Below are 9,438 nucleotides of genomic sequence, written 5' to 3' on the forward strand. Positions count from 1 at the left end.
CGAAGGCTGACGACACTACGGGGACCTCCCAGTGTCAAACGGGAACCTACGTGTGGGTCAAGAACTGGAATTGGCTGCTGCTGGGGTTCGGGTTCGGACTCGGCGAGGGGAAGGTCCACAGGTTGGGCCTCAGGGCCAGCAGACTCGGAGGCCCCCTGCGGGGGGACGGAGCTGGTCGGACTGGGCTGCACAGCCAGGCAGTAGGCAGTGATCTCCAACTCCTTAACCCTGTCAGAGAGACTGCAGTAGGCAGTCTCCTCCAACTCCTTAACCCTCTTGGAGAGACACTGCCACTCCTCGGTCATGTGAACGCTGCCCACCCGTATGGGTTTCGGGGTTGAACTCGTAGAGTCTTGATCTACTGAGAGTCCCACGGACCAGCGAGCGGTGGACCCACTTACTGGACGCCGGGAGCAGGAGGAGAGGTAATGCCCGGCCCGACCACAGTACAGGCAGCTCCGGGTGTCCAAACGGCGCTGCCTCTCCTCTGGTGTGATGTGAACCCTGCCGGTCTGATCATGGTACAGATGGCTGCTGGTGTTCAGACGTGGCTGCCTTTGCTCTGGGATGACACGAACTCCCCCCCAGAGTATGCGCTTAGGAGCTGGCGGCGGCCGTGAAGCAGGGCTAGTAGCAACGGCCGCGGTAGCTGGGGGGGCAGCAGGTCGGGAAACCTCTGGAACGACAGTGCGCTCGGAAGCTGGGGCAGGAGGAGCGGAAGGCTGCGGAATGACACCCTCAGGAGGGTTTAGTCCGTCGAGACGATCTAGCCGGTTAACCAGGAGGGCGTACCGATCATCGGCCTTGGAAGCCAGAGCCTGGATTGCTTTTTCCTGGTCGGCGTGCCGATCAGCGGCTTCGGAAGCCAGAGCCTGGATTGCTTTTTCCTGGTGGGCAATCAGCTTAGGTGCAAGGTCTCGCAGAAATGCCTGCAAGTCTCCGAACGTGATAGGATGAGTGGAGATATCAGGATGAGTGGGGATATCCAGCTGACCGCCTGGTGGGTCAGCTGAAGCGGCCGGCCGGGTAACTGGCCTCTCGGGAGCTTCCTCCTTGATTGGGGGGAATGTACCCGCTAAATCCATTTCTGAGTTGTCCATACTGTCAGGCTTGGTGTAAGACATGTGGATCTATTCGCGGATAGTTGATGGCCAAGGCAAACTTGGTAACTGAAGTCTCGAGAAGTAGGGACGTTGTGGAACTTGATAGCTAGGTCTGCAAGGTTCGAAGTTGGGAATGGTTGCAGAGGTTAGTTTAGTTTATGAACAACCGCAGAGGACCTGCAGAACCGAACCTTTATAGATCCCGAATATGACATCACCTTTTGTTATGACATCACCAGCGAGACCATCCGAAAGGCATGATTGAGACACTTATGAATCATGACATCACAGTGGGAAAGATGACATTACAGTAGGAATGATGACATCATCCTAACAACTACTTTGAGCTCGGTACACAGCAAGCAAGCGGAGTATCCACTGTTAGCCAGGCCAGATAACATTATCATCGACAATGACAAGCACTTTCTTGTAAAAAATACCTGGTCCTGGACTCCAACAAAGAAAGCTTCAGATGGTTTTCTTTCCTCCGATAAGACCTGCAGACGTTAATGTAATTCCCTGGAATGCGAGAATTAACGAGTCAGTTACATGGCATTGCATTCTTAGACATTGCTGTTTGCTTTTATTTGGTATGTTACATACAATTGGTTAAATTATTTGTTAATTCAGAGTTAGATGATATTGGAGCAGCCGGCCTTTTTCTTTTTCTTTTTTTTTAGCAGGAAGTCGTGACACGACCACACAACCGGGTCAAATGGGCGTGGCTACATAAGGTGAATAGCATCCCCCCAAAACCATAAAAATAAATATGTTCCCTTTTGGTTTTATGAAAATAATTATTCACCATGATGTACTAATAGAGATAAAAGTAACCAAATCACTTAAAATCGCAAAATACCTGCAAAACTCATTTTCAACCTTTTTTGGCTCATTACCCATGTGTAGCAGCAGCGACATGTGAAGGGTTCCTACCACGCCACCACACAGATACAAAATACAGATACTGACAGGACCTGTCCTTCCCTCAGACACTTTTTAATTGAGGATTTAAAGCCTTTAAAAGTACTGCAGCCTTTAATAACAGCCGGCAGGGTGTTCCACAGCCCTGCTGCCTTGACTGTAACTGGGTTTCCATCCAAATGTAGTGCAACTTTTAATCGAATTTTCAGAAAGTCGGCAAAAGAAAATGCGAAATAATGCACGTTTCCATCCACTGCTATTTTGCGAATTATAGAGCTGTCAATCACCTCGTGTTTGAGGCTGTCTAAGTTGCTGATCAGCTGCTAGACGCCTAGACCCGATATACAGCGTTATTCATTTAACCCTAGAACAACAACGTGATTTAAAATTACACCATCACTAACGTCGGGTGTATTTCACCCAATGCAATATACCCCATAAAACATACTTCTCATCAAAATATCTTAAAGTACAACAATACATGGCAAATTGAGGTACTCTTCTTTTATTTTTAAATGTGAAATATCACAAAAAACACAAAATAGTTTATTATGGGGACACTATAAAAAATATGTCAAATTTGGGAGAAATTAGGTAATCGTTACAAAAAAATCCCCCCACCCCTCAAAAAAAACTGGAGCTCCCAACTTCTCCTTTGGTCCACCCATTCATGGGACTTGTGTGGTGATCACCACAATAACATTAACCCTAACCCGAAGATATTTTACCCTCTATCACTAACGTCGGGTGAAAATCACCCGAACACGTAGCCGGTAGAAAAAACCATGAATGGGAGCAGGGAAACAAACCTACATTCAATGACGTCAGTGAGCATCCTGAAGGTACCTAAGGACCCGCCCACCTCAGACAGCAGCAAGACAATGAAAATCAAGTAAATTCAATTGTCCGGGTGAAAATCACCCGACGTTAGTGTTCTAGGGTTTCTTGATGATCTACAAGTAGACAAAGGTACCATAACGCCATTTCTGGATTACCAGGTAGACTCGGCAAGCATAACGTTATAATCCACGGAGCAGATAGTAAGTGAATAGCCTACAATTCTAGAAGTGAGTCGCCTTAAAGTTAATATCCCAGTCTTCTTCTGTTTACCACGGCGGGTATTGTGCTGCGTATTTACCATTATTTACCGCGTGTGTAGCCCTATTGTGTGGAGGCTACACAACGGCATGTCATGTTTTGCAGTGATCAAGGCAAATTGTGTGTTTTTTGAATGGAGAGACATCGGAATATCGCTTAAACTGTTTCCACTCCACATATCGCATTTTCCTTTTATCGATACACCCGACTTTTCCGCCTCCCTCAAGCGTGAAAACTTTTTTGCGATATTTGGAGGTTTTTGCAAATTAGACAGCGTTTCCACTCAGTTTTTTATGCGCAAATTGAAATTTCGCATAAAAACAGGTGGATGGAAACCCGACTTGTGAAAGCAGTCTGGCTGAATTTTGTGGATCGGAATTGGACACAACAGTCCCTAGTGAAGGCTCTTGTAGTTCTAATACCACTGTTGCGATTAACCACAAATTGATTAAATGGTGGTGGAGCAAGGTCATGGAGGATTCTATTAAACAGACATTAGCCATGAACAGAAAGTTTTCAAAAGTCAGAAAATTATACAGAATAGAAGTCCAGAATAGATCCAGAATCACTTACGAATTAGGGCGCCCAAACTGGTTGCTTGTTAGTGCAGTGGCCAATTCAATTAAATCCTTCTCAAGACTGTACAATTGGAGTAGACGATCAGGAGTAGACGATCCACAAAATTGTATCCGCATCATCACATTAGTTCAGATATCTCAGTTTCATTTGACATTGCTGATACCAAAATGGATAGCCTGTCTGATTATGATATTGCTGCTGCTAGCAGCTCTAGCTCATAGCAAACTGGCAAAGGAGAGAATCGCTAAACTGAGCATGGCTGCATCTGAATGAGCTCTATCTTTCGTACAAGAATAAGACAGGGAGCTTATAGGTATTATAACACTGGTAACGTGCTGCATGTGTGAAATGTAATTATTAGGGTAAATAATTAAAATATAACCACCTTGGTAACTGAAAAAGACTGCTTCTTGGGAGAATTAACTTTCAAAGATGTTGGTTGAGGAAACTGTTTATGGATCAGAGAGCCTCTGACTGGTGTGCACATTAAAACACAAGGATGCAAGGGCCGTTAGACCATTTATTTGGAGTAGGTTCGGCGTAGGTTGAATGGATGGATTGATGGATGATTTCTGTACAATGATAAACAAACAAAGGATTAATAAATTGATGTGCCCACCATAACTAAATAAAAATAACAAAGGAATATAAGCTTACGTTTTTTGTATGCATCCACTAAATTAAGGTAAAAATAGCTGCACAGGTTACACACTGGTCTCCACCTTCGGACAGGGCCTGGTGGGCATCACCTTGAGGTTTTCGTAGGTACAATTCTAATAAACAGATGCAAACATTTGCCTCTGGGTTTGGTTCTGCAAAATGGTGGCAGACAAAGGGGAGTGAGGGAGCACACCCAGCTCTTATATAATGCCCTTCCCAAGCTCCTCCCCTATGCCCAGGTGAGTGACAGGTGATCTCTCCTCCCCCTCTGGTCTCACAGCACTGGTCTACTGAGTTGGAGCTTGAGATTTCCAACAGTAACACTTTATAATAACGTTCATTTGTAAGTAATAAACATAAATATACATTTGTGGACGATTAACAAATGTTATGTTAACATACTGTATCACAAATGTGTTGTAAGTCATCTATAAACCTTTAATAAATTAAGTGTTCCTCACCTGTTGTAAATGATGTGTAAATAATTTACAATTCATTTACAAGGCTTTCTGCATCCCCTAATCTAAAGTGTAAACCATTCATGACACACAAATGTGATACATACAAGGGGGTAGCTCTGTTTGTCAAAATTGAAGCCAATGCAGAAGTGTCCTCTTTGCCTGCAGGGGGCGACCCATTGGTTTGTGGACTTCTGTTTTGAAGCCTCAAGTATGGCCTCAGTAAACACTTTCCTAATGAGTTTATGGTGTAAATTGATAGTTTCAGACTACGTTGAAGTTGCAGACTACTGTATGTTTTGGGGCGTGATTGACAGGTCGCTTGTCCACTGATCACACAGCTCACCGATCAAGGACCAATAGCAGGCCGTGCTCTGTGGGAAACCCGTGGACTTGTGTCGAGATCCAAGATGGCAATGGCCAAAATGCCATTACGTGAGGCGTCAAAAAACAGAAGTCCACAGACCAATGGGTCGCCCCCTGCAGGCCATTTGAAAGAATGCAGGTTTAAGTGCACTTCCGCATTAGCTTCAATTTTGACAGAGCTACCCCCTTGTATGTAACACATTTATGTGTCATGAATGGTTTACACTTTAGATTAGGGGATGCAGGAAGTCTTGTAAATTATTTGTAAATGATTTACACATCATTCATAACAGGGGAGGAACACTTCATTTACTAAAAGTTTATAGATTACTTCTTTTTTGCCACAGTCTGTCAAACTGTTGAATCAGGTTAGCTCTAGGTAGGGACTAAGGAAGCACTGCAGCCACGTTTCTTGTCTCTTGTTTGTTTTTTGTCGTCAATTACGTGTATTGAAGTTCCACAGTATGTAGCACTTTGATGATGGTGATGCTGTTGTCGTTTGTATTGTACACCTGTATGTATTTATGAGAAACAAGTGTCTTAGGATGCAAGACACATTTCGGACTCTGTCTGACAATAAAGTGATATCTTATATCTTACTTACAACACATTTGTGATATGTTAACATAGCATTTATTAATCATCTACAAATATATATTCATGATTTGTAAGTGATTAGTTCATGATTAACTAAAGGCTTATAAATGACATGACTGAACGTTATTATAAAGTGTTACCAAAACCTTTTTAAGTAACGCAAATGTACTTTTCCTTATAGGCTACTTTTAAATCGGCGACTTTTTTGCTCTTGAGTCATTTCCTGGATTCATATTTTTACTTGTACTTGAGTTGACTTGCACTGAAGTAACAATACTTACTTGAGTAGGATTTGTCAGTAGCCTACTCTTCCCACCTCTCTTGATATCTTCCCTACAGCCGGGCTGGGCCATTAGACAGATCTTCAGTCAAACTTCACCACCTCCTTGTCTAATCTAATCTGCAGTGCACTCCCTTTTTGTCTTTCATCTCTTCATTCACGCCTCTCCTGTGTTCTCCAACTCCCTCCGCCCGACCACATCAAATCCCACTCTGGAACAAGCATCCTGACGGAAGTGAATATATAATTCATCCCCCTGACTACACACACTGCTGAATATTTCACTCTGACAGTCATGTATAATTATAGTTGACTTAGTATCAAGCTGTCAGTCCAGTGCCCCCTCTCTGGTATGCTTTCCTTTTCCACACAGCCCTTCAGGCCTCCAAAAGCGTTTCCGTGTGGGCCGCCTTTCGTCTCTTGGAGGCGTCGGATTGCTCAATGACTGTCACTCTTTGACTGACAAAGCACACCTGGCCCTGCTGCAGCCAATGAAACACCTATAATGGCTTGTAATTGCAGACAGGGATTGCATTGCTCTGAGTAGACAGTAGACACCCACAGAATGCATACAATGGTGTTTAGGAAATGAGATAAAGGAAGTGGTAACGATCCACACGAGGCTGGTAATGAGACTTAATGGGAGTTAATGGGGTTACACTGATCAGGAGAGGAGAGAGACCCCAGGTTAATACAGCTACTAACAGGATGGAGTCGCACACACACACACACACACACACACACACACACACACACACACACACACAAAGAGCCAGTGTAAAGGCCTACCTCAGCCACCGTGCCAATCATGAGATCGTTATAAGTCACCTGAAATCATGAGATCGTTATAAGTCTCCTCGGTTTAAGAATTATGCATGAGCCTTCTGGAAGGCGTCTGCGCGCGGGCGCGTGCGGGTGTGTGTGTGTGTGTGTGTGTGCGCGTGCGTGTGTGTGCGTTCTTTTGGCAGTCCTCTGTGCTTAGCAGCAGTTAATGAGATCAGGGTGAGTGTTACCTGGGAGGAGGTCTTTGATGATATATGTTCAGAAAGAGAGCGGGGTCAGAGAGAATGAGATGGGAGGAGAGAGCGTGGAGGAAAAAATGAGAGGGGGGGAAGGGGATGATGTATAGAGATGGATTGAAGAAAATAGAGAGGATATAGGGTGAGGGGGATGATGTATAGAGATGGATTGAAGAAAATAGAGAGGATATAGGGTGAGGGGGATGATGTATAGAGATGGATTGAAGAAAATAGAGAGGATATAGGGTGAGGGGGGATGATGTATAGAGATGGATTGAAGAAAATACAGATGATATAGAGTGAGGGGGGATGATATATAGAGATGGATTTGAAGAAAATAGAGAGGATATAGAGTGAGGGGGGATGATATATAGAGATGGATTTGAAGAAAATAGAGAGGATATAGAGAGGGTGAGATGTATAGAGATGGATTGAAGAAAATAGAGAGGATATAGGGTGAGGGGGATGATGTTTTGGAATTAAAAAAAAAAAAAAAAAATATATATATATATATATATATATATATATATATATATATATATATATATATATATATATATATATATATATATTATTATTAAATTTGCACCCCATTATCATGAACTACGTGTGGCTAATAAGCAAGCTAAGAGTTCATTCATAAGTTAATTAACCTGCACTACAAGGATGTCAGTAGGTCATCAGGTGTAAACAAAGCCGCCATGCTGGAATTGAATCGCGCATTCGGCTACCTACCAAAAAACAAAGGAATCAACAAGATGCTGTCGAAAAAGAGAAAGGTTGACACGGAATGCACTCAATGCAGGCAGTTTCAAGAGAAATGGAAATAGCAGTATTTCTTTTGTGAAGTAAATGGGTAAATGAGTCGAATTGATTTTAGTAGAAAAAGAAATCCGGCCCCCATGAGGTCTCAGTTGAACAAATCCGGCCCTCTACCTAATATGAGTCTGACACCCCTGATATAGGGTGAGGGGGATGATGTATAGAGATGGATTGAAGAAAATAGAGAGGATATAGGGTGAGGGGGGATGATGTATAGAGATGGATTTGAAGAAAATAGAGAGGATATAGAGTGAGGGGGGATGATGTATAGAGATGATTTGAAGAAAATAGAGAGGATATAGGGTGAGGGTGAGATGTATAGAGATGGATTGAAGAAAATAGAGATGATATAGAGTGAGGGGGGATGATGTATAGAGATGGATTTGAAGAAAATAGAGAGGATATAGAGTGAGGGGGGATGATGTATAGAGATGATTTGAAGAAAATAGAGAGGATATAGGGTGAGGGTGAGATGTATAGAGATGGATTGAAGAAAATAGAGATGATATAGAGTGAGGGGGGATGATGTATAGAGATGGATTGAAGAAAATAGAGAGGATATAGAGTGAGGGGGGATGATGTATAGAGATGGATTTGAAGAAAATAGAGAGGATATAGAGTGAGGGGGGATGATGTATAGAGATGATTTGAAGAAAATAGAGAGGATATAGGGTGAGGGGGGATGATGTATAGAGATGGATTTGAAGAAAATAGAGAGGATATAGAGTGAGGGGGGATGATGTATAGAGATGGATTTGAAGAAAATAGAGAGGATATAGAGTGAGGGGGGATGATGTATAGAGATGATTTGAAGAAAATAGAGAGGATATAGGGTGAGGGTGAGATGTATAGAGATGGATTGAAGAAAATAGAGATGATATAGAGTGAGGGGGGATGATGTATAGAGATGGATTGAAGAAAATAGAGAGGATATAGGGTGAGGGGGGATGATGTATAGAGATGGATTGAAGAAAATAGAGAGGATATAGGGTGAGGGGGGATGATGTATAGAGATGATTTGAAGAAAATAGAGAGGATATAGGGTGAGGGTGAGATGTATAGAGATGGATTGAAGAAAATAGAGATGATATAGAGTGAGGGGGGATGATGTATAGAGATGGATTGAAGAAAATAGAGAGGATATAGGGTGAGGGGGGATGATGTATAGAGATGGATTGAAGAAAATAGAGAGGATATAGGGTGAGGGGGGATGATGTATAGAGATGGATTGAAGAAAATAGAGAGGATATAGGGTGAGGGGGATGATGTATAGAGATGGATTGAAGAAAATAGAGAGGATATAGGGTGAGGGGGGATGATGTATAGAGATGGATTGAAGAAAATAGAGAGGATATAGGGTGAGGGGGGATGATGTATAGAGATGGATTGAAGAAAATAGAGAGGATATAGAGTGAGGGGGGATGATGTATAGAGATGGATTGAAGAAAATAGAGAGGATATAGGGTGAGGGGGATGATGTATAGAGATGGATTGAAGAAAATAGAGAGGATATAGGGTGAGGGGGGATGATGTAT

This window comes from Poromitra crassiceps (assembly GCF_964638095.1).
Source record: "Poromitra crassiceps genome assembly, chromosome: 1".
Taxonomy (NCBI): domain Eukaryota; kingdom Metazoa; phylum Chordata; class Actinopteri; order Beryciformes; family Melamphaidae; genus Poromitra; species Poromitra crassiceps.